General features: G+C 35.0%; 1 long non-coding RNA gene across 1 annotated transcript in view; it reads right to left on the reverse strand.

The window, feature by feature from the left end:
* Positions 1-4,435: 4,435 nt before the first annotated feature.
* The window catches only part of LOC144311919 (uncharacterized), a 54,750-nt gene continuing 31,199 nt past the window's right edge, over positions 4,436-27,986 (reverse strand). Inside the window, exon 3 of the long non-coding RNA XR_013377395.1 lies at positions 4,436-4,635. This is a non-coding gene — a long non-coding RNA (uncharacterized LOC144311919). The remainder of the gene's footprint in view (positions 4,636-27,986) is intronic.

A 27,986-nucleotide genomic window follows, 5' to 3' on the forward strand; every position in this document is an offset into this window, starting at 1 on the left:
ATGCAAGAACTTTTCATTCTGCTTGATTAAAAATATTTCCATTAAAATATGACTGGGGAAATGACCAAAAATATCAGTCATGATTATATTAAATGAATAGTAAAATAAAGATCTTTAGTAAAGAAACTCCTTTTGGGACTACTACTATCAGTAAAAAAAACTTTAGCTTAAAATAGCATTGAGAGTGTAACTTAATGGAGTGAGATGAAGATGGTATATGAGTATTACTTTGGAATTTTCTTATTTATAGCAGATTATAATACCTTAACAAGATCCAATCTCTGAATTTGGGCAATTATTTTTCCCTAGTTTATCGTAAAATGAAAAGTCTAGCTTTAACTCCAGAAAGTTCAAAATTGAAATAGTATCATTAAGCTTTGTGTTAAATCCTGGGATTTTAATAATTATTTTATTTTTTAAAGCAAAGTTAAATTCACTACATATTTACTTTAAAAGTAATACTCTCTTGCTCTGACAAGTCAGTAATGTAAAATTTATTAAGTAAACTATACATTTTAAAATTATCAGGTAAAATTTATGATAGAGAGATATAAACCGAAGATAATCTGAAGAAATGCTGATCTTCAAAGTGTTTCCCATTAAAAATTCCTTCTATGCCCTTTCTTCATGATTTAGCAAATATTTATTAAGTATACCATATGTGCTAGGCCCTCATTGTTATAGCCATTTGGAGTACAATGAAGAAAAACAAAACTAAAACAAAAACATACACACATACACATGAATACCTTTTCTTTATTGATTTTTATGTTCTAGCAAGAAGAGACTAGAACTGAACCATCCATTAGATGTGATAAAAGCTGTAAAAAGGAAATAGAATGAAGAGAGTCATTTGGAACATCAGGAATGGATAGATGGGGGAGGTAGGGCTCAGGGCTGACCTAAATGAAAGGTGAGATTTTTATACTACGAGGGAGGGAAGGAGCCAGGCAGGTGGACATCAGGGATGCAGTAGGTTCCAGGAAGAGGGACAGTTAGAGTAAAGGCCTTTAGGTAGGAATGTCCAGGGCAGAGACTGAATAGTAAGGAGGCTAGTGCAGTGCTGAGTGAGCTGTGGGAGAAAAGCAAACGGGGTTTGAGAAGAGGTCCAGCAGGTCCAGCAGACTACTGTGAGCATTTTGACATTTACTCTGGTGAAATGGGGAAACCACTTCACTGCAGAGTCTTCCAATGCAGATGTCATTTATTCTCACATACTTTGCAAAAAGATCATACTAGCTGCTCCACTGAGGATAAACTGTAGGAAGATTTTCTGGTAGTACTGTTGTATCACAAAGGGTCCCAAAAGTTCGTGGCTTAAAACAGTCATTTTATGTTACCATGATTTTGAGGTTCAGAAATTTAGGAAGGTCTCTTTTAGACAGTTTTCACTCAGGGTTTCTCATGGTAGTTACATGCATATAATGGCTGGGGCAGGACTTACTCAAAGGTTTGCTTGGGCAGGATATCAAGGATGGCTCACTCACAAGGCTGAAAAATGATGCTGGCTATTGGCTGGAGCTCAATGGAGCTGACAAAGTATCTATATATAGCCTTTCCAGAATAAGGTCTAAACTCTTTATGAGTTGGAATAAGTGTCCCAAAGAGAGGACAAAGTAATAGCTGTATGGCTTTTATGATGTAGCTTCAGAGGTCATATAGCTTTACTGCCTTCATATTTTTGTGGTCAAAGCAGTCCCAAGCCTATATGGGCTCAAGAGAGGAGTGACAAAGATTTTGTGGCCATTATTTTATACTCTCTAGGTTGTTCCATGGCTACTAATTATTTATATTCTTACAATATATAAAATATGTTTACTCCTTGGAAGACATTGCACTCTGAAATTCTCATTACATTATAGCAGTGAGGCTTGGGCCTGAGATCCAGTATCTCCTCATCTAAATATGGTCTGAATGCAGATAAGATTCCTCAGGCGTAATTCCTTAGATACAGCTCTTTGGGTGTCATTCATCTTGATCAGAAGATTTATAAACAAAAGAACATTTTATCTAATCTCCCCCCCTTATAGTCAGCATATAAGGTTAGGACAGGTAGTTCAATGTAGTAGACATTGCCATTCATGAGCAGGAAATGAGAGGAATGGACACACTGAATCACTGAGTGACATTCACCTTCCTTTCTCCCAAGAAACAAAAATCAAAATTCCCTTCTAATCATGTATTAAGCAAAGTGAAGAATCTTGTGATATGTACTTGAGGTATAGAAACCTATGAATGACAATAAAAAAGACAAATTATCAGCTCCATTTGGTATCGTCCCACCACCACCACCTCCCCCCTGCCACATCAGTCTATAGTTGTGGAATACACAAAAACACTCACTTTCAGAAATGGAAAGAAGGAGAGAAGCACCACAGTTATTTATCTGAAAAAAATTTTAGAATCTCTCAGGCAGAAGTTTTGATAATGGAAGTAGGAAATGTTTCCTGAACAATACTCAGCCCATTGTATATGGTTTTTACCTTCAACCTTGGATAAATCCTTTCTTTCTTATTATGTTCCCAGGCTACATATGGAATGGGTATTAGAAAGTATATTCTCCTTGGGAATTGAACATCTTTCTTAGGCTATTTCCCTGTCATGGTTTTTCTTTTGGCAATACCTCCTAAAATCGCATTTAGCTTCTTATATATTTTATTTCTTCCATTTCATGTGCCAATCATATCCACAACTTTTTTTTTTTTTTTTGACACTTGTCTCTCTCTCTCTTTCCATCCCTCCCTCCCTCTCTCAACTTAATTATGGATAACTTGACTGAAATAGCTGTCAGGAGGGAACAAAACTCTTAGTCTTTTTTTCCATGTTCAATTTTGTCCAGCCTAAAGAATTCATTGAGAAGCACCTTAATTTATTTAGGGTTTAAAAAAAGTATGCAGGTTGGACCATTGATTTTATCATTGCCACAAATTCTCACTGGCCTTTGTTAGTCAGACATCTTCTGAGTTTTATCAGTTAAGGATGGAATCAGTTCCCACTTACAACATCACAGTTCTGGATTCTCACTAGTACCTTTCACAACATGCTTCAAAAGCAGCCAATTTTCTTGGACCTCTTTTTTGTAGCACATTTTCAAACATAAGCAATAATACTAAACACAAACTATTAGTATTTTATTTCCCAACATCTTTGACTAAAATGACAATATATTCCAGTATTTGTCTACCTTTCAAGTTATCATAAATAAAAATGTAACCAAATATTTCAACTTAGCATAACATGAATAGTTGACTTCCAAGCCTCAAACTTCTCTCCATCTTCTTCCCTATCTTAAAGCTTATGCCACATATTTCAATTTTTTAATGGTAGAACTTTACTCTTGAATAAATTTCTGTATGTATGAGTCAGGAGAGACTAGGTTACACTTCAATAGCAAGTAATTCGGAAAACTCAGAGGCCTAATATTGTAAAGATTTATTTGTCATATATTCTACATGTCCTTTAAAGGGTGGCAAAGGATTCTGCTCCATATTGTCACTGCTTTGACTGTGGCATATGGATTGATGACCTAGAGGGATTGTTGGTCATACTGCTAGGTTTTTATATGATAGTACAAGTGAAAGGAACATGCTGGGTCTCCAAGCTTCTGCTTTAAATAGCACACATCACTTTTTGTTTGGCAAATCAAGTCATATAGCTACGTGGAGTTCAAGTGAGTGAAGTTCCTCAACCACTATGCAGTGATGACATTTTGGATACAACACCAAACACATGATCCACGAAAGGAAGAACTTATAAGCTGCATTTCATTTAAGTTACAAATGTCTGCTTTGCCAAAGGCACGTCAAGACAATGAGAAAACATGCCATAGACTGAGAGAAAATATTTGCAAAAGACAAATCTGATAAAATACTATTTTTTAATATGCAAAGGACTCTTAAAATTTATCAGTAAGAAAATGAACAACATGGATAAAAACTGGGCAAACGACCTGAACAGATATCTCACTAACAAAAGACATACAGATAGCAAACAAGCATATGAAAAGATAGGCCATATCTTATGTCATTTGGAAAATGCAAATTAAAATAATGAGACACCACTATAGGCTTATTTCATTGGCCAAATTCTAGAACACTGTTAACATCAGATGGGAGGATGTGGAGCAACAGGAACTCTCATACATTGGTGACAGGAATGTAAAATGGTACTGCCACTTTGGAAAACAGTTTGACAGTTTCTTATAAAACTAAATGTATTCTTATCATATGATCCCACTGTAGGTTTATAATTCCATTTTCTCCAATCTAATGATACATGTGCTGCTTGCCTCTCTACTAGAGTCTTGATCCATCATCTCCTATTCTCTCAGTTCTTTTATTTTTCTTCTCATTTACATGTTTGTTTTGTGTTGTGTTGCTTTTAAAAAATAACATCCTTACTGGTAGCATTCTGAAAAAAAAGCAAGAGTATCAGATAGAGTCTTATAAAATTGCCTACATCCACTTTTTTTGATCTACACAAAGAAAATTTCAGGGATGCCTGGGTGGCTCAGCGGTTGAGCATCTGCCTTTGGCTCAGGGTGTGATCTCGGCATCTCGGGACTGAGTCCCACGTCTGGCTCCCAGCATGGATCCTGTTTCTCCTTCCTCTTCCTCTGTCTTTGCCTCTCTCTGTCTGTCATGAATAAATAAATAAAATCTTTAACAAAAACTTTCAATGTTAAACTCAAATATTATGATCTCTTCAATATCCCATTTGTACAAGACTGTCAATTTTTAAAATTTTTAAATTTCTGTAAAATATCATCAGCGAAAATATATTTTACATGTCAGTTAAGAAAAAGCCTTTATAATTAGCTTAGATATACAATATAGATTGTAATTAAACATACAAATAAGTAGTTCAACTTCCTTTTTTATCAGGCTTTTTTTTTTGTACCTGATTTTTTCAGAGATATTGTTCATCTGCTTAATTTGCTTAATGTGAGTAATATATCTCCTGAATATAAAAATAAACATCATTGTTGACAGGTTTTGACTAGCCCACTCACAGCCACAATTGAATCATACTGAATTGAAACCAGGCTTCCTTTGATTCTCCACATCTTTTCTCAAATATCCAGTAGTGAGACAAGTTTGAGCCTTCATAATCTAACTCAGATATGGAGCAGACAAAGTTTGAAAAGTGTTGCAGGAGACCTTCTCTATTTCTTCAAAATATAATTTGTTAATTCAATGATATCAGTTGAGGTGGTGCTACCACATGCAGACAAGATGCTGGGCACAAAGGGCACCACAGCCAACAGGAAAGATTAATCCTACCCATTTTACAAACAATTATTTAATAACACTTAAACTCTTCTCTAATTTCTTTCTTATTAAAGGGAGGAATAGTACATTTTATGATATTAACTTCATTTGACAAACAGAAGCAGAAAATCCTCTGCAACATCCAAGCAGTTTCTTATTCTGGATGTGTCTGTCCCATGCCCTTTTTGTACATGATCAGAAGTAGGTGAAGATTCAAATATTTGACTCTATTCATCTGTCCCACTTGCATGTGGCTCCTTCCATGGGTAGGCTTTAATTCCTAACTCTAGGGATGCTCCCATATAACAACACTTCATTGTTGCCAGAAAAAAAATTCTTCACCTTGGGCTGGCTCTATATCCCCTTTTCCCCTTACTCCTTATTTTTTCTTACCTCCCACCTCTTCTTTTAAGCTCAGCTTCTTGTGTGAATTATCAGTTATTTATCATTTCCATGGATAGATAGGGCCCAGGGTAGAAGATAGGAGAGAAGGGAGAAGATTTCTTTGTAATTTAGCCTCAGTGTGAACCTTTCACAGGGCCAAGATTAGCCTCTTGTTGGCATATCTCTTGGGTGGTTTTATATGAAAGAAATTTATATGTTTTGATTAGCTTGCCTTGCATTACCAAACCCTCTTCTCTTATCATTGTAAATGTGAGGTTGCACAAAGGTGTATAAGACTGTCAGAAGACTCACAAAATTTATATAACTGACACTTATGAAAAGCATTCCAGAGGTTAAAGATGGGGTTTTGAGGATCTTTTATAAAAGTAACTAATCTAATATAGGTAGTCAGAGAAGACTTCTGTGGAGTGATTTTTGTTCTTATCTTAAAGAAAGTAGTAATTGATGGGCATCGAAGATTAAAAGTCTGGAAACAGTTTTGCAAGCAGAAGTAACAGCATATTTCTACCTATAATGGGGAATTGGGGGGCAGAGTGGGGAAAGCAAGGTAATTTAGATAGACAGCTAGTATGACAGGACAAAACACAAAAGGCACAGTAAGTAAGATGAGTCATGGGATGACATGAAATGAACAGTGAAAATCCATATAGTATATGTTACACATTTTGATATTTATTGTAAGAGTGACTGTAAGCCATCAATAGGAATTTTACTCTATTTTAATTTGATTTTGATTGAGGTGCAATTTAAGTACTATAAATTCACCAATTTTAAGTGTACAATTAAATTGGCTTTGATAAATGTATGAAGTAATGGAACCACTACTAGAATCATGATATAGAACATTTCCATCTCCCTCAAATTCCATTTCACAGTTATTTCATTTTTAGAATCTCATATGAATGCAATCATACACTTTCTTTGGTGTCTGGCATCATTCATATTCACTCATCAAAATGTTTTGATATTCTTCAATGCTATTACATGTATCATAACCTTTTATCATATTAATATCCAGATTAATTTTTTTATAAATTCTTCTTTGTATGGTTTATTTAATTTTGAATCCTTAGTCTGGTATTCAATCTGAAATTATGAAATTGTTCTTAAAGAATATACAATCCACTTTATTTTGTTCAATTTTATGATAACAGTTCCCAGAACATATAGAATATAATGTATGAGAAGTCCGCTTCTCAAAACACAAATCTTTTGCTGTAACCTTGAAAGAAAATCAATGTGGTTGATTTGCCCCTGTTTTTTGCATTTCAATCTATTTTTCTATAGCTTTTATCTCCTAAATATATTCCAAAAGGGTGTTCATAAGCTATTCTTTAAAAGATTTTAAAATAAATGAAATCTAAAAAATGGGGATTGGGGGCACACCTGGGTAGCTCAGTTGGTTAAGCATCTGCCTTCAGCTCAGGTCCTGATCCCAGAGTCCTGGAATTGAGCCCAGAGTCAGGCTCCCTACTTTGAGGGGAGCCTGCTTCTCCCTTTCCCTCTGCCTGCTGCTCTGCCTACTTGTGCTCTCTCTCTCTCTCTCTCTGTCAAATAAATAATTAGAATCTAAAAGATTTTAAGCAATGTGTAAATTGATCTGTTGAGGGACAGATCCAAAGAGAAACTTGATTTGTTCCTACATAGTAGATTTACAGATACTCCATAAAAAATCATCCATATTAAATCTATATTTTTGATTCTAGGAAATGACCTAAAGCTAGACTTTTTCATTATTGCATTTTTATATATATGAATGAAGAAATAGATGATTGTTGAACTGTGCTTTGAAAACATAATGACAATCATTAATAATAAAATGATACCTGTTTGTGTTCATTGATTGTGATTCTGCTAGTAAGAATGACCTTTTGGATGCAGAAGAAATGAAATGCTAGAATATTTTATTGGTTTACCTAGTTGTGACTCAATATTAAAATAATAGGCAGAAAAATCAAGAAATTAAAAATTCATCTTCATTTGAGTTACAAAGAGTTCCTCAAGAACATATTTATTTATTATTGGGTCCTTGTTTAAATTAACTTTTCAGTTGCATTTCAAAGATGAACCAGAATTTATCACTTTATGATGCCTACTGAGCAATTATTTAGGCCTTTTCCTCTCTTAAATTCTATTAAGATGACAGGATAAATTTTTAAAAATGAGAAGAAAGCCATATATTACTTGAAAGTCAAAAACAGTGCCAAAAGCAAGCCCTACTATTAAGGAATTTCTGGAAGATATAATACAAATGGAATCTAACTAGTGGTAAAACTCCACAGAGCCTGGAGACTTATACAATCTTACACAGGGAATGGACAGAGCATCCAGTAAATGAATTTTCACAGGAAATAAAAACATGAAAATATTCCAAGGCGGGAAGAGCAGGAGATGAGATAGTAATCAGTGATAGAGTGATTGATTCACATGGAGTTAAAGGGCAGTGGAACAGCTGCACGAGGATCCATTTTCACAGCAGTTGCTAGGACATTTGCCCCAAGACTAAAAGCCAGTAATAGAGTTCTTTAGCTGAAGTGGAGCATATGCTAATGGAGACTCTCAAGCTGCAGATATAGATAGAGCCAAAAGAAAAGCAGAAAGAGCTCACATAGTTGGAAGTCAAGCTACTCATACACCTTGCTTATCTGTACAAATCCTTAAAATCAGAGTATCTATCATCAGAATCAGCATTTGCCAATGGTGCTTCGGTTGTACTCAGGAAATATTCTCTATCTACTAAAACTGGTAAATCTAGACTTTTTCTTAAAGGTAGAAATAAATGAAAATCAGTAAAGTTTAGAAGTTTTCCAATATCATTTAACTGTCTCAACAAGATATTACTTTCCTGAACTAATAAAAGAAGCATCTATCTATTAATAAATAGAATTAATAAAAGTTGCCAATATGGTTGGTCAATTCAGAGAGATTTAAAATAATTCCTTTAACAGGAGAACAATAACTAAAATTATGATACTGAAATCTCAATAAAAGAAATAATCCTCAAGAAAACAGAAATGATTAAAGGGGCCAAATAATAGGATTTATACTAGAACTAATTGGCAAAATTAGAGTGGTACATGAAGGTATAACATTTATAACACAAGAAAAAGAATTTAAAAAAATGGTTGCTGAAATTAAATCTCAATAGATAAGCTGTATAGCGGAATGGAACTGACGGAAAATTATGTTATTGAATTAAAAAAGAGAGCTAACTTTTTCTCAGAATTCAATGGAAAATGAATAAAGGTTAAAAAAAATGTGAGAGTAATTTGTAAAATACAAAGGCCAGATGCAGGAAATCCAACAGCACCAATAGCACCAATATGTTTATTCCAGAAAGAGATGATTGAAAGAAGATCAAATCAATGAAATAATAGAAAATACTCCTGAAAGACTTGATGTTTAGGTAGCAAGGACTCACCAACTTCTATATACAAATATTTCAAAGGTAAATAAATCTAATGAACACATACTAATTTTCTTAAAATATAGAAACACAAACACAGCTCTGAGAGGGAGGCAGAGACAGAGAGAGTGAGTCAGAGAGAGAGAAAGAAAGAGAGAGAGAAGGATTACCTGTAGGTTTTATTGTCGTATTACCTGAGGTTCCTTTTATTTGAGCACTGCTCTTCTACATGTATTTGTCAGGTGTGATTCTATTTCTCTTGAATTTCAGAACACAAATCAGTTTAACCGGCCAGGGAGTTGCATTCCTTTGAGTACAACTATTAGTCCATAGGTAGGTATTTGACCTGGGTGGGTTTCTCCAAAGTCATTTTTCAGGGATGGATGAGAGAACTCTGGGAGAAAAAAACATCTCTCTTCTCTGATTGTAAGGTACAAAGAACTGGATGTCAAGAGCGCCAGTTAACATTCCAGTGTGTGTTGTGTACTTGTCTGATTGTGCTGCCCCCCCCCCCTTTTTCTTTCTTTCTAGATTTACATGGCCATTCCTCCTGCTTGATGCTTCCAGTGTTCTTCTGGGAAGATTACCCGGCACTAATCATATTCTTGTAGCCATGTGGGGATTGTTTCGTTCTTTACTAAAGGGAGGCTCTTTGATCTTAGCCACCTCTGTGGGATGAAGGGGGAAAAGTAACATGGTATAGAATGCCACTTGGTCAATGCCTCATGTCACTCTGAGCTAGGATGTAACACATCAGAGTCTTAGCTCCACCTTGTACACTTCTGGCCATCCCCAGGGTTTCCCATTGCTATCGAAGCTTAAAATGTCCTATAGCCTCTTCAACACCGCTAGTGAACACTAGCTCATCAGACTGTGCTCAGCTGCAGGCTGAAGGTTAGGAAGGGGAAGACTACTCCTGGCTTCCTGGCTCACTTGTGTCCTTTCACTTGTTCTGCTGCTGCTGCTACCATGGGGGCTTGCCTGTCAGTTGCCCAAAGAGGCCAGATGGTGCAACCCAGCACGGTAGTAGGGCTGACCTTGTACAGCAACCTTTGACCAAGACCCTGGACATAACAGTTCTCTCTTCCTCTCCTGATACAATGTTTCAAAATGCAGTTCATATTATATACTGGACATTATTCTAAGTACTTGACATATATTAATGAATTAATAGGTAAGATCTATTATTACTCCTGCTCGACAGATGAGGAAAATTAGAAAGAAAGGAAGTTGAGACCTGGCAAAGGTGCAATGTCAGGTAGTATAATTTGTAGTTTAGTTTCTCCAAAACATTAGAAGACAGTGATAGTTCTCAGCACACTCTGCTGGATGATACTGAAACTAACTAGATCCAGTTGGCAGGACACATGTGCCATGGAGAAAAGGAAGAGAAAGCGTTGTCTCACTAAATACAATGTTAGTGCTCAGGCAACCTCTCAGGGGGACATCCATTCTCATTCTAACTACACATAACTAAGAACATGATTTTCCTTTGACTTTAAGAGAGAAATGAAATAGATCAAGGATCTTGAGGTCCAGTAGCAGGTTGTCAGGTCCATAAAAGTCCAGTACTGCAGAGATGCAACTCCCTAGCTATCCACGTGTTTGGGAGCAGAGCTTCTGCTCAGGGACAGTCCCTTGATGGAACTGACAGTCCTATAGGCTTTGGCTCAGCCAGCCCTGGTAAAGCACGGAAGTGCTGCATCGTTGGCATTGGAGTAGTCTGATGCTTTAAAAATGCTTTTGCCCTCCCACTCACCGAATACAAGGCAAAAGCAACGGTTCCGCCTGCACAATTCCACCCAAATGCTGATTCAGATCTCTGGCACTGGAAACGCAAAGCAGTATTCTAGTTTTGTCGATGTATACACACCCTAACCACAGCCTCCTAGTCATCCAGGAAACTGACAGAACCACCAGCCCTTCCTAGGCCCGTGATGGTGAGGGTGATTGCACAAAAGCAGATTTCCAACTTAGAACTTTACCTTTAGGGAAACACAAGGGCTTCAGGGCAGAAATACTCCCTTAGCCTGCTGATGTCACTGAGCAATAACCAGGACCGATTCGGGGACACACAGGCACCTAACTGTAATTCCCAGAGAGAAAATAAAACAGATTTTGGAAAGAACAAAACTGATACTGATATTTCTGCATTTAAAAATGTGAGGGTTTAAGTGATTATATCTGGCTAACAATGTTAACGACTTCAGAATTTTAAAGTCCAGGAATTTCCTGGCTTCATACAAGTTTGTACCAGATGTTTAAATGTTTTGCTGGGAATTTCAAAATCAGCTTCTCTCTTTCTCATTCTCTCTCCCTCTCCCTCTCCCCCCCCCCCGCCCCCACATACAAACACTCCTCTCTCTGGCTTTTACTCTCTTGATCTCATTCTCACTACTCTGTCACCCTCACCCTGTCCTTTCCTCATCAGTCAGATTTTATCCCAGATCTGCTTTGCTGTATGTTGGGTCCATTTTGCAAAATCCAAATTTTGAACTCCAGGTTCTAGAGTAAAGTAAATCATCTGATACAGTCACCGAAGTAATCAGCTTCTTAAAAAAGAAGATAGAAGCAGGAACAGGAAACTACTCAGGGCAAAAACTATTCCTATATGTCCAGCCATAAACACTCTTTGAGAAAATGAGTTGACTTTAGAGTTATTTTAATTTTAACTTAATTTTATTGTGTCTGCTTGTGTTTGCAAACATTTCTGACAATCTTTCCATAGCTCTTGCTTTCTGTCAAGTTTACAGGTGAAATTGGTGTGAAACTGTGAATTATAGGTTCTGATTGAATCAGCATGTAGTAAGCTAGGATTAATTGATTTGACTACAGATTAGAGTGAGAACATCTTTCGGAAATGTGTTGCTATCCATGTAGACATAGCCATAGGATCAACTGACATTTTCTGTCAAAGTCCACCTCATTCATTGAGTACAGTCTGCTCCCGAGATAGCAAAAAAATTTTTGATAGATGAAATGCCCGAATACATTCATGTTCTTTAAAAAACAAAGCTCTAGCTGGGCCATTAAAAACAATTCTTCAAAATAGAAACTGACAATCCTTCCATGAGAGGGTAAGTGTGACTCCATTGTTAGAGCTCGCTATAGCTCCCATACCATTAAAAATTGGATTTTGATCTGCTAATGAAAGTGACGTTTTGATTTTACTGTCTCTTCTCACTGCTCGTCTTACATTGACAATTTGTAGTCAAAAAGGAACAAATCACGCAGATAATTTGAATATTGGCTTTGTCTTCCCTTCTGTCTACCTTTTCTAAATAGATGAACTGACAAGTGATGCCTTGGTTTATCTAATCTCAACAAATCTCTTCTGCTCTGTTCAATAATGCCACTTGACACCTCTCACAGGTTCATTTACGTTAGGATGCAGATTGTTTCTCTACACAGATTTTACGTAAGATTAACAAATTATTTAGTATGGGGTTTAAACAGATAATTAAAATAAAGCAATGTATTAGCTTCCACTACCCCTTTATAACTTCTAATAAAACAAATGGGCTGTGTCGCAATATAATCACTTGCGTCATATTTTTATGTCCTTTTGTTTCACATTTCTTTCTATAACTTTTATTAATTAGCATAAAAGTTTTTTTTTAATTTTTTTTTATTTATTTATGATAGTCACAGAGAGAGAGAGAGAGAGAGAGAGGGGCAGAGACACAGGCAGAGGGAGAAGCAGGCTCCCTGCACCGGGAGCCCGATGTGGGACTCGATCCCGGGTCTCCAGGATCGCGCCCTGGGTGAAAGGCAGGCGCCAAACCGCTGCGCCACTCAGGTATCCCCAGCATAAAAGTTTGAATACAATCCTATGTCATGTCTTCTAGGAGAATATAAAATACTAAGTAAGTATTTGTACACACATATGAAAATATATGTTTTATGAACAGGTATTTTTATATGGTATCAGCAAATTAGATTTTAAAATTTAAAAATCATAGACCTGTGTATTTAAGATTTTAAATTATATTATGATAAAGCTGCACTATAGAGAGTCTTCCTTTGAAGGATCAGCATTATTAATTTCTCTGAATATATGTTAGACAAAGAAAACGTATCTTTATGTATGTATCCATACATATGTATCCATTATTTTTGACATTTATCATAATATTCTTCTGTACCTTGATCTTTTTACCCTTTATTGATGTTTCTTGAGAGTTCTCTAAAGTAACATGTGGCTTATGTCTCAGGCTGCTGTTTCTTTAGTCCAACCTAGAAGTCTCACAGAAGTAGAAGAAAAGTGATTTGAAGAAATAAAGTACATCTGTGAGAAATACTTGAGAGAGTAGACAGGGGAGGGAGGTTATTAAAGTCCAAGGAGAAGCAATGGCAGCCTGAGAGAGAGGCAAGCCTAGTGTCATTGTTAATAGGAAATAGGATGGGAGCTTTTCAGTGCCCTTCCCTCTGTCACATTTTGGGTGTGTATCACCCCCTGTATTCTCACTACTTCAGAGTAAACAGTACCAGAGCCAACACAACAGCCCTTACTCAGTAGATAACAGGTGAATAAAGACTAGCTGGATCCTGAGTTTTCTTACCTTACTTCCAAAATATGGCTTGACAACCATAATTACTTGAGACAGCTCAACATAGAGCACTATCAAGAAGAGGTATCAAAATTCCCTGAGATACAGAGTCAGTTAGTTAGGAAAGAACAAACAGAGTTTGTCAAACCCAATCCATAATGTTCTGGGAACTTTTTCTAAGGACATGTTTCACCTCCGAACCCATCAGAAATTTTACAATTTACAAGTGAGAATTAGGTCTTGGGTCTGTTACTTTTAATAAAACTAGTCAAGATGACTGACAAACTATGGGGAAATAATCTCACAAGTAAGATAACCACACATAGAGGAGCACAAACAAAATAAAAGAGAAATGACAAAACATTATATATACTATACTGGATAAACCAGAATTTTGTTGTTGTTGTTGTTGGTTGGATAAACCATAATTAATACAGCATGTGAGTCAAGAATTTCTCAACACTGCATCCATGGAGCTATTGATAATTGAAGAAGGAAGTCATTAAGGAGGCTACTGGTAATAAAAAATTATATGTAATAGTTGGAATGAAGAGCACATATATGAGGTAAAGGGAAATAAGATAGAGCCAAAGAATAAATTTTGAAAAAAAAAAAAAAAAAAAAAAGAATAAATTTTGAAGCTGAAAGATCAGTTGTAGAAGGCAATCAGGAAAGGCAGGGTAGAAAATATAAACAAAAATCTAACAAACTTGGAATATAAGAGTAGAAGTAGCAAAGTTATAATAGACCAAAAAAATAGATAAAAGGATCAGATAAACTCTCTGAAGAAATAATGACCAAGATTTATAAAGAACTAAAGACTGAAGGATGAATGTTCAATATTAACATGTTACAATCTTAAGCAGCGTAGATGGAAGAGGCCCCCATCAAGATAAATGACAGTGTAATATAAGGACAACAAAAATCAAAAGAAGTTCCAAAAGTTACTAATAAGAAAGGATCATCCACAAAGGAAACATAATTATATTGATAACAAATTTCTCAATAGAGAGGCTAAAGACAAGAGAACTTTGGGGATTATTTATAAAGTTTCTAGAGAAATGACATTTGGAGCTAGAATTTTATATATAGCCATATTTTCCTTTAAATGTGAGGGCTTAACAAGATAAAAGCATGAAAGGCTTAAAGGTTTTTTTTTTTAAAGCTTCTAAATTATGGGATCCCTGGGTGGCGCAGCGGTTTGGCGCCTGCCTTTGGCCCAGGGCGTGATCCTGGAGACCCGGGATCGAATCCCACATCGGGCTCCCAGTGCATGGAGCCTGCTTCTCCCTCTGCCTGTGTCTCTGCCTCTCTCTCTCTCTCTCTGTATCTGTCATAAATAAATAAAATATTAAAAAAACAAAACAAAACAAAAGCTTCTAAATTATGCTTGCAAGTATGACTGTCACAAGAGGAGAAAAACAGCAAGGAGGATGTTATGAGACATAATGCAATAGGTATAAGATACCACCAGCTTCAAATGAGGTGGTTCCTCAAATAATCAATCTACACCTTATAGAAAACAGCACTACCCCTATATACATAAAGCTGAACCTGGAGAAGACAGATGTAGTTCCTGATGGTCTGATGGCATCATCTTCAGCTGAGCAAACTCTCAGGATTTCGGTCCCAGAACGTTGAATATTTTTTGCTGGAGAATATTGCTTCACACTGTATCTTGATGGGACTAACTTCTTTCTGTGTGACCTAAAAGCTCTAATTGTTTTACCAATAAATGTTTGTGCTTAGGTTTTGCTTCTTTTAATGTCACTTGATATTCTTTAATTGTCAACAGTTCATTTTAAGCCATTTATATTTAAAGCGATTACTGAAATTTTGAGTTTATTTTTGCAGTAACCATGTTTTCTTGTTGCCTTTTTAAAAAAATCACTTCCTGCCTTTTGTCTAATTGAGATTTAATTTTTTTATCTATTCACAGTTTTACATTACATGTACTAGTTCTTTTTCAAAATATACAACTTTCCCACGTCGGGCTCCCGGCATGGAACCTGCTTCTCCCTCCTCCTGTGTCTCTGCCTCTCTCTCTCTTTCTCTCTCTGTCTCTGCCTATCATAAATAAATAAAAATAATACTTTAAAAAAATATACAACTTTATAATAAGATCCCAGTGTAAATCACTGTCTTCATCTTACTGTTCGGAAAACACAAAGTATTAAAAGCCCAACTTTGATCCAATTTCTGCCTGAGGCACTTTTGAGCCTTCTGGTTCTCTGAAGTGGCAACTTTGCTCCCACCAGCTGATCTGGCTTATTATGGGACTCTTATTTAGATTTCCTCTCTATTTAGAGTTACAGAGATTTTCCTTTTGTTTTAGGACATGAATATACACTTTAATATATATTTTTATTTCTTTATGCTTCCAGTAGTGATGAGCAATTTCAATATATGGAAACTTCATCAACTTCACATAAAATTGTAAGAATTGGGACACCTAGGTGGCTCAGTGGTTGAGCGTCTGCCTTTGGCTCAGGAAGAGCATGATCCTGGAGTCCCAGAGTTCAAGTCCCACATCAGGCTCCCTTACTGGAGACTGCTTCTCCTTCTGCCTGTGTCTCTGCCTCTCTCTCTGTGTCTCTCATGAATAAATAAATAAAATCTTTTAAAAAATTGTAAGAATTAACATCTCTATATTTTTCAATTTTCCTATCCAAGGATATGATACATTATCTGCATATTTAAAAGTTATTTTTTCTATAATGTATTTTGTTTTTTATTAAATGTATAAGTCTAGGGATGCCTAGGTGGCTCAATGGTTTAGCTTCTGCCTTTGGCTCAGGGTGTGAACCTGGAGTCCTGGGATCTGAGTCCCACATTGGGCTCCCTGCATGGAGCCTGCTTCTCCCTCTGCCTGTCTCTGACACACTCTCTCTCTCTCTCTCTCTCTCTGTGTCTCGCATGAATAAATAAATAGAATCTTCTAAAATAAATAAATAAATAAATAAATAAATAAATAAATATATGTATAAGTTCAACCAAATTTTATTGAAACATTATAAAAATATAAGAAATTGGGGCATGTGGGTGGTTCAGTCAGTTAAGCATCTGACTCTTGATTTCAGCTCAGATCAGGGCTCAGGCTCCTTGCTGGGTGTGGAGCCTGCTTAAGATTCTCCCTCTCTTTTTCTCCCTCTGCCCCTCCCTACCATCTCTCTCTCTCTAAAAACAAAAAACAAAAGAACAAATATAAGGATAAGAAATAGGACAAGAGCTTTGGTACAAGGCTGTTTATACCCAATTTTTAAAACTCAATGTATGTAAATAAAATAACACTGCATATATAAAAGATATATATATGTATATGTGTGTATATATATATATACACACACACATGCATACATAAATGGCTATATATTCACACATTACACTAAACACATTAGGTTAGTTGCTAATGGATGTGAACAGAAGGGATGTTTGAGTAGGAATGTAGAAAAAAAGGAATAAAATACATAAATAAAACAAGAGAAAGACCTTGAATAATGATAAAAATAAAATAGAAACTATGGAGAATGGCTATCTTAATTCTTTGTGCAAAAAAATATATTGTGCTAGCAAGCATATGTTATTTCCATATTCAAATGTGTGACTCAATATTAATATACAAGCAACCTTGCATTTAAAGGACTCATTCGCAAGAAATATTCTGAGGTAGAGCCCTTCATATTATTCCCATATTTATAATGACTTGTGATTATTATTCTATTTCAAGTAATAAAATTCAAGTAAATTCACTGTGGAATCTTGAGCTCTCAATACTTAATTTATTTCACTAAGTAATATTAAAAAACTTGAAGAGCCTAAGCAACTTAGTCAATGTTAACATCAACGATAATTAAATAGGACTATGAAAGGAAAAATTTAAGTATCTTTTGGGTACCTAAGTAATTAGAAGATCTCAGCGTTCTGCAAATGAATATAATATGAACAATACACATTCTTTGCCCTAGAACTGAAGCCTTGAAATGTTCATATTTCATAAATTTCTATTTGCCTAGGTCACACATTTTTCCTTTAGTCTGATTTGAGTACAAAATCAAAGTATCGGAAATATTTTCTTGACTCTCTTGCAGAAGAAATTTAAAGATCACATTTATTTTTTCCAGCTTAAGACTTTCAAAACAACCAATCTGTTCTCACTGTATGAGTCATTGAAATATGAAATTTAATAAGGATATGGCAGTACAAATTACTTTTCCAGTAAGTATATATTGGTGGCATCAGCATATGCATTCAAAATTTATCAGTAAATAGGAACAAGGCCCAAATCACATTTCAGACTTCTATTTAGGTACCTTGGATAATATGGAAGAAGAACATTTGGAAAGAGAGACATTTGGTGTACAGCAAGATGACTTCTACATTGGGAGGCAAAAGAACGGCCTTTAGTTTGGCTGGGCTAGAAATTAAATTGCTGATCAAAGATAAGTTTGTTTCATTAAAACTTCAATATAAATGAATTAATTTCAATATCCTTATTTGTAAAATAAAGGATTGAACTGGATTTTTTCTGAAGAATATTCTCCAGTTCTATCATTCCATGAGTCCATTAATTGAACCTAAAAATATTTGAGCCATGAACCTTTTATTGTAGATTTTCTTACCAATGATATATTAGAAGATAAATGGATATAAATCCAACAGCTGGAGTTGAATCTTAGCTCTAATAACCCCTAGCTCTAAGACTTTAGATACTCATATTCTGCAAGTCTCTTTCTGCAAATGTTAAGGGAACATAATACTATCTAACTTGTAAACACTTATTTGAGCACCAACAATAATAAACATAAAGTACCACCAGCATAAATCTAAAGCACATATTGCATACTTCTTGGTCTATAATGTGTTCAATGTTATTAATAAATTATTAACATTTGTATCAGTCCATATTCACACAAATTACTTAGTAAAGTGTTTATTTTTAAAACCAGAGTTAATATATATAATCTTTAAAATTATACAACTGACCAAAAGTTATAGTTAGAAATATAGATAAAAATAAATGAAAAATAAATAAAATATAAACCAATACATGCTAATTTAGCTGCCATTCTACATTAGAAAGCCATATGAGGAAATAAAGCTAGTTATCCTTCTTAAAGGGATCTAATGACATGTAGAAAAGTCTTTTCTTTTTCTCTCCCCCCCCTCCTTTTTTTCAGATAGAGAAAGAGCATGTGAGTAGGAAGGAGCAGAGGGAGAAGGAAAGAGAGAATCTTAAGCAGGATCCATGCTCAGCGTGGAGCTGGGCATAGGGCTAAATCTCACAACCCTGAGATCAAGACTTGAGTCTTTCCCCCCCCCCCCCAAAAAAAAAGAAAAGAAAAGAAAAGAAAAGAAAGTCTTTTCTGATGGGAGACTTATCACTAGATTTCCTACTGATAGTAGTTTTTTTTTTAATATTTTATTTATTTATTCATGAGAAACAAGAGAGAGAGAGAGGCAGAGGGAGAAGCAGGCTCCATGCAGGGAGCCCAATGTGGGACTTGATCATGGGACTGTGGGATTATGCCCTGAGCCAAGGCAGATCCTCAACCGCTGAGCCACCCAGGCGTTCCCTGATAGTAGTCTATATTTAAAGGAGTATTTTGTCATAATCCTTTCTCAAATGCACATGAATGAATAGGCATGAACTATTAAGAATGAAAAGAAAGTCTCTTTTCAAGACGAATATTAAAAACAATCCACCAAGAATTTACCTCAGACTATAGACTATACCTCAGAATGACTAGTAGTAGCACAGGCTGAAAATAAACTTCTCTGTTTTTCTATAAACTGAATACATTTTTATAAATTGGAGAAATGTTTGACTTTGCAGTTTATTCATTAATGATCAAGTAAAGCAAATGTCACATTCTGGGTAATTTTTTCAATTATCATGGCCATGTCATTTACTTGTGAACCAATATTAAATAATACTGAATAAAAGGAGAAAGCTGAGAAAAGCAAACTGGTAAAAAAAAAAAAAAAAAAAAAAAAAACGATTATAAGTTTAACATATAACTAAGTTAACTGCGTGAACTAATTTAAAATTAAAATGAGTTGCTTCAAAGAAAAAGCACCTATTATATAAATGTAACAAGATGTTTTACTAAGTAGTGTTGATTTTGAAAACTGGAAATATTATTACCTTAAATCACAGAAAAAAAATAAGGAAAAATTCTTGAAATTTTGCAAAGATATGGAAATACTACCTTGATCAGGCATAACAAAATCTTAAAACAAGGCTTATTGTAATTCAGATGTCAAAAAAATTTTTGTAAGGATTCAGATAATAAATAGTTTTGGCTTTGTGGGTCCTAAAGACATTGAGCAACTATTCAATTCTCCCATAAGTAAGAAGCAATGACAGTGTGTATATAAATGAGCATGGCTGTGTTTCAATAAAACTTTCTTTATAAAAATAGGGAAAGGTTGAATTTGACCAAAGGGCTACCGTATTCTGACCTATGATATAACTAATGCTTCTTGAAATAAAATAAATTAATCCAATGATAACTGAAAAATTTCAGCGCTAATTTACTATGCTCTCTTAATGTGAAAAAAAGAAACATCAGCTTTTTCTGTAACATTTGTACTTTAAACTTTTCCGGTTAAAATACTGATATGAGAACCAGGCTCTTTCTCAACTTTTGAAGGGACTCATTCTGTTTAATCATTTCTTTCTTTTCAAATAGCTGGGTTTGGAAGAAGCCACAGAAAAGGATGGACAATGAGGAAACAAACCAGTGGTTCGAAAGCTCCCAAAGCAATGGAAAGAGAATCCTGAAGGGACAGGAATGAATCAGTACAAGAAAATTTATGGTCAATAGTACAAACAGGTTAGTGAGTGAGACAGCAAACTAGGAGAAAACAAGCACAGAATTTACTAGTTCCTCCTTTGGTATCTGAAATAGAAACATAAAACCCTTAGGAAATCATCTTCTCTAGTCCTTTGCCTTCAGACAAATGGACATCTATACAATTAATGACAAGGAATTGAGGACTCCAAAACTCTCTGGAGATTTAACAAGTTTTGAGAGAGAATTGCAGAAGAAACTCACTTGAATATAAACCTCAGTGGTTTGAAAGAGTTAATGATCATCATATGATCTCAACATATTACCTGGAATGACAAGTATATTTGACAAGTGTACTAGGGAGAATTGGCCTCCCCGGTTGTCAGCTATTCTTATGCTTTCATTAGGGTTTTTTTACATCTTTTTTTTCCCTTAAAAACCAATTCCCTGTCCTTCATTATAATAGGCTTAAAATGTAATATAATTACTCCAGCATAATACAGTTCAATTATAATATTTGCTAAGAAACTGCATTGCCATCTTTTCTCTACTAACATACACTGACACACTTCAAGGGAAATTACTTTGAAGTGTCTAAGATGGCTACTTTTAAACATTAAAACAAAGGTAAGCGTTGTCTATAATTAGCATCTCAGTACTCATTTCTAATTAGGATATAGAAAAGTGGGTACAGAGTGTATTTTATTGACCAAACTGAGGCAACAAATAATTGTATCAAGACAACAGATTTAAATAGCATCCATGGATATATAGCCACTCTCCTTGAAGTGAGGATGATGAGGATTCCATATACATGAGTGACCAACACATGGACCAGGAGAAATTATTCATTTAAGAGTAAGCAGTTGAAAATGTAAAATTTTGTTTTCTTTTAGATCATATATATATATATATAGAGAGAGAGATAGATCATATAGTCATATCTTTTAAAGTAAATGAACATAGGTATCCAATTAATTATAAATTATATGTGAAATACATTACATTATCATGTAAATAATAATAACCTATGTACATAATAAAGGCATTAAGAATGTTCATCTGGTGCAAAAGCATGTAATCACTGTTCAACATAAAAGAATAAAATATCTATTTGTATTAGTTAATTTGAAGTACTCAATTTGATAAGAATGCCATAAGAGAAATTTATTTACTGGAAAGGAGAATGAACTAGAATAGAAATCTCTTCAATGCTAAGATTTTGTGATAAACCATTGCATCTGCTGCCTATAAGAAAATTCAAAAGTCTGGTCACTGCCAGAGACCCTATTCCCCCATGGGTTACAAGATGCATTTCAGTGAGCAGAATTCATAGTAGCACAGTGTCTCAGCCATATGTACACCTTATGGCAGGACCACCTGTTAGTTCTGGAGCAGAAACTTTAGTCTAACATTCTGCTTGATGCTTTACATTTTTTCACATTCATCCAATTCCTCTAGAAAGACATGCTGTCTATAAACAGTTATATGATCCTTGGAAAGAGCACCGGCTTTGGAGGCTGTACTATGGTTGTTCAATTTCTGAAACTTTTGGTCACTATATTCACCATACAATTAATCCCTAATAATAGGTTTTAAAAAGTTAGAAGTGAATAAATATGTAGACTTTATGGGCTCTTCAGTGACCACCTGGACAGGTTTATTGTGCTTAGCACATTGACTATGGATAAAGACCACATGTGGGGGATATAACCTCCACAACAAGACACTGAACAATTCTGTGGTGCTTAAATTCTGCCAAAGCATCTTGAACTATTTTTTGAACATTTTAGAATTGGCAAAATCTGAAAGACAGCTTGCCAAGTATTAGTCCACATATATATTTCAATGGGACTTTAATCCATATGATTCTAATTCATTTATATTTAGATCATCAAGATATTTCCCAAGAGCTATTAGATATTCTTTAAAAGCTTATGATCATTTTCATTAGCTCTTTTTTTGTATGAGTCAGAAAAATGTGTTTTACTTCAGGTACAATTTCTAAGAGGGTTTTGCTGCATCTTAATTGAACTGCAATTTCAGGGAACGTTCTTAGTCTACCAAAATACTTCTAATAAAACATATTAAAATATTATCAAATGGATAAGTATTTATGAATTTGGCATTGTGCTGGGAATTATAGGGGCTGTACATGTAGTACTTCTGTCCTGCAACTTATAGATAGATAGACAAGACCAAAGTTCATAAAGTAAATATTAAACATGAGTGGTATTTGTATTTTCTGGTGTAGTTTTGAATTGGTGTGCTTATTTAAAATGCAGTTTACTTGGGAACCTCCTCTGAGATTTGGCTTAACTAGGTCCGGGTGATTCACATGTATGTTAATATTTGATAGCACATATGCTAATTAAGGATGAAAATAATTTGGAAGATTTTTGTGGAGAAGCCAGAACTGAGGCTAGCCAGCTGTAGATAGTTCTAGATAAGCAAAAAGAAGAAACATATGGTTAAGTTTAACCAGAAGCTGGAGCTGTAATATGGATAGGACTCACCAAATAAGCAATAATGGTGAGAGAGCCTGACAAGATTAGAAAATTCATGTTAGAAATGGCAAGAAATAATACAGAGAGGGCAAGTTCTAGAAGGAGATCTGCACCAGGCTGAGGAGCATAGTATGTCAACACAGAACAGAGGCCAGCGTGATAAAATCAGTCCCTAGGAAAATCAATTCCATAGCTCTTTGTAGGACAGCTTGAGGACAAAAATCCCCATAAGACGGACTCAAGTTACGATGATATTTCAGTAATTCAGGGAGGATGATAATGACTTTAAGTAGGCTGGATCAGCTACGTAACTTGTAAGCCCACTGCAAAATGAATGTGAAGTCCCATGTTCAAAACTTACAAAGAATTTCAAAACAGTGACAGTAGAAGGCTTCCTAAATGTGGGTTTTGCCTAAAAGTGGGACCTTGAGTGTCCATGAAGCAGGCTCTGTGAGTCGGGTACAACAATATTAACACAAAATGGAGGATCTGAGAGCTAAACTCAGTTTCATATAGGTTTTGTTTATGCATAAAATTTAACTTTTAATGTGACTAAAATGTGAATTTTTCTTTCACATAAGCTACATTTTTCAGTTATTCTGGCTATTGGGGACATGGAGATGGGCAACTTTATAGTGGCAATTAATTGGAACTGGTGAAGGAGGAAATCAGGAGCTATTTTAGAGGAAGACACAATACTAGGTAAAATTCTTTCAAGAAAAAGGAACTGGGAAAGATAAACATATAGTTTTCTAGACTTTGTATTTTTACCAAAAAATTATGTGGAGGAAAAATGGTAAATTTGCTTCTATTTATTTTGGGTTTGAATACAGAGAACTATATTTTAAAAATCCTGCAAGTAATTAATTGGAGCCACAAGATCAAAGACTGGTAAGAAATAAGGATATATATATATATATATATATATATATATATATATATATATAGTGAATTATATATATATATTTATGTAAGGTGAGTGATTTTTTTTCTATCACAAGTGAAAAATTAGATACTTTAAAAGGTGAATCTAGACACAGATTCATGCACAGGAAGGCTCTTAGAAGCAAGGCTATGCTCCAGCTGATTTGTGGAGGAGGGAAACATTGTCTTGGTGTTCCCTCTGTGTCCTATAGCTGGGTGCCTGCACTCTTTCAGGTACTCTGTGCCAGGTGACACCGTTTACACTGTACAGCACCTTCCCACCTAAAATATACACACACACACCCCCACCTCATCCTGACTGTCGTCTAATTTCCGCAAATCCTTGCCAAGGCATTCACTGATAAAACTAAAGACTGAAGTGTTAGCTGAAGAGATTAGCGTGTGAATGTTCTCACCTTACATTTTGACAGATGCCTCCTAAAATTCCAATATCCACTATTTGACACTGAGGAATGGAGCTTTAACACGGTAGATGCTAATAGCAAGCAGTGGATCCTCCTCCAAATTACCTCAGAGAAGGGTAATTGTCTGTGTTCACAAGGCGGGTACAGCCTGGATGTGTTAATACTCATGTATGTACCCACCATCATGTTTGTCTTCTTAAGGCCATAACTTGAAGACACAAGTTCTGTTAGAAGTAATTCAAGTGTTCATTCAAGTATTAATTGAATGTGGCTATGTGCCAAGTCATGTGCTATGTCCAGGGTCTCCAACAGCAAATAAGAGACCTGAGTTTATGTCCTTTTGGGATCTTTTGGGAAAAGATAAGGAAAGAGGACATTTCTGTACAGCATGATAAGCTGATAGGTTATTCGATGGCTGCTGTGGGGCATTGGGGGGGACACCGAATTCAGCCTGAGATGGAAGAGAAGGGCAGAAGCCAATCAGAATGGGCTTCTAAAAGGAAGCACAGTCCGAATTAATGTCAAAATTTCTGTCCAGGAGTCAGTCTTTTGTGGGATTTACTGTTAGAATTGCCAGTATGTAGCTCCAAGACTACTCACTCAAATCTTTCAGGCAAAATTAAATAGTACTTTGAACAAACACCGTAGGGCTTCCATCCTCTGACTGCCTTTCTTTCTCCCCTTGACTCCCTCTTTCCTGAGACTATGCTGTTTGTCCCAACATTTGGTCTATTTCTTTAGGAGTCGATTCCCCTGAAATTTTTACATGCCAGTGTCTTCCTTTCAGTCAAATTCCCAGTTCTCATTCTTTTTAACCAATCAAGCATCTTATTACTGATACCTCAGTGTAATAAGAATTTAAAATTTATTTATGTTGCTTGAATTTAGCATAAGTATAATCATTATGTTATAGAATATATAATGGATTAACTAGCATTTCGTGATTTGGAAGGTAAAGGTGGAACATTTTAAGCGTCCTACCAGCTTACTAGTATAACATTCTTTCTTCTAAGTAAAATATAGTCTAGTTTTAATATGAAGTTGGTCTACTTCTATTGACATTTCCACAAGTTTACCTTATAGTGATACCTTACAAAGGTTAAGTTATTCGTCAACTTTGCATTATTATAAGGATTAACACTTTCTGAGGGTTTATTATGTGTCAGACACAATTCCAAGCACATTACAAGTATTATTTCACTTGATACTTGTAGCAGAGATTAATGTCATGAACAGAATGTTTGGGTTCCCTCAAACTCATTTGTTGAAGCTCTTAATATGGTGGTATTTGGAGGTGGGGACTTTGGGAGGTAATTAGGTATAGATGAGGTCACGGGAGAGGAGTTCCATGATATAATTAGTGTCCTTATAAAAATAGACTGGGTTCCTTCTCTCCCCTTAGCTGCCATATGAGGACACAGAAAGAGGAATCCATCTGTGAATCAGGAAGAGAGCACTCACCACAATTCCATCACGTTGACTCCTTGATCTCAGATTTCCAGAACATAAGAAATAAATGCCTATTGTTTAAGCCAGTGTGTGGTAATTTGTTACAGCAACCTGAGCAGACTAACATAATTCACCTATTTTAAGACTTACCCTTAAAGAAGATAATATTATCTTATTTCTTTTCTCTCTCTGTTTCTCATTTTCTATACCTTTAGCATAGGACACAAAAATCTCCTTGTGAGGATTTTGTGTGAGAATTAAATAAATAAGTATATATAAACTGTTTAGAACTGTGCCTGGCACCAAATAAGTAATAAGTGTATTACTTGGCTGTAATACAAGAAAAATGTAGGAAATCTGAGTAGTTCATAAGAAAAAAATTTCCACCCCAAGCAGTTAAAAAATAGGCAAAGGGAGTGCTTCAATTTCCTACTTTACATGGCCAGACAAGTCCCAGGAATTAAGCCCAGAATGATTCTGTTAGCTATGTTGTTTGGGTATCATTTTCAATTTTATGGTCACACCTTCACTTATAAGTGGTTCTGAATATTTATTATTTATTTTAGATTATGAACTCCTAGAGGTCAGAGCTTTTACCTAAGCAGCTATATATGGAATTCTGAATGGACTCATGAATATGTAGTGTTTAAATACTACTTGAGAGCAATCACATGTATGCTTGCTATATATCACAAGAAAGAAAAGTACAATCTATAATACCTACTTTTATAGCATTGAATTATGTTGAACTGGTAAAACAAATACTAGGAAGAGTGACTAAATGAGAGTACCTATAAACCAGAAATATTTCTTTTATTCAGAAGACAAACTTTCTATAAAAAGGCATTCTGGAGGTTCAAAATCCTTTTACATAGGTATGACAAGTTTTATAATGCTTTAAAACACTTGAAGGTCACGTTTTATTTCAGCCCTAGCATGTGATCTCCATCTATTTGACCAGAGAAAATACCAACAGAGGAAACACCCATCTGTATTATTTATAATTTAATTCTTTACACTGTTTATAAGAGTCTTTTAAAACCAAAGCTGGTTATTTGGATATGTGAGTAAATAAAGTCAAAGCTTGAAATGTTTTATCTTTTTATTTTGATTCATTTTACCCCTAATACTCCTTTTATACTGAGATATAATTTACATTCAGTAAAACATACAATTTAAGTGTTCACTTGATAAATTGTAAGAAATGTGTACAACCATGTAACCATCACTCCAACCACCCCAGATTTCCGTCATTCCTGATTGATTGCTGCCACTACCAATCCCCTTCTTCCATCTGCCCTAGGTAGCCACTTTCTGATAACTATTGTCATGGACTAATTTTACATATCCTAGAATTTTCAATAAATGGAAATCAGCAAATGGCACTGTTTCATGTCTGGATTCTTTCACGCAGCACATTATTTTTGAAATTCACCCATAGCATTGAGAATATGAGTAGTTCATTCTTTCTTATGACTGAGTAGTTTATTATAGTAGTATTATAGTAGTTTATATAATTACTATAATTTATTAATTAATTTTCCTGAGCATTTGAGTTGTTTTTCAGTACTAAGCTATTATGAATAAAGAGGCTATGAGCGTTCATAGTATGGACATACGTTTTACAATTTCTTTTTTTTTTTTTTTCGTTTTACAATTTCTTAATTGAGTATCAGTGGAATTGCTGAGTCAAAAGGTACCTGTAGGTTTTATTTTATAAGAAATAGGTAGTTTTCCAAAGTTGTTGAATCATAAACTACTAGGGCCTTCTGAAACATTTTGGTGTTTCACATCCTCCCAACATTTAGTACTGTAGCTTTTTAATTATAACTATTCTAGTGGATATGAAGTGGTATCTTATAGCTTTCAATCTTATAATAAATTAAAACATGAATTCTTTCCTTGAAAGGTTGTTCTTTTTCTTTAATTCCTTTTTGATAAAGTCCAGGATAATATAATATATCTTAAGTTCTAAGATTGCACTAATATACACTTTTCCACTCTCTTGTATATTCCCATTTATCTTTGTGTTGAAGTTTTCCATTCAGGCATTATGTTTCAAGATTTTTTTAAAATTATTATTACATTGGGAAAGTTTACGGAGAAATGTTTTTCCACTTTGAAACGACATGATTAATATCTCCTGGATGTTTTAGTGTGCTTAAATGTCCACTTTTTAAAATGGAGTTTTTAAAGAATATGAAAAAAGTAATTAGATGCTCCTGTAAATGCAGAGGTTATAATTGATCATGATAT

This window comes from Canis aureus, chromosome 4, assembly GCF_053574225.1.
Source record: "Canis aureus isolate CA01 chromosome 4, VMU_Caureus_v.1.0, whole genome shotgun sequence".
In the NCBI taxonomy this organism is placed as follows: Eukaryota; Metazoa; Chordata; class Mammalia; order Carnivora; family Canidae; genus Canis; species Canis aureus.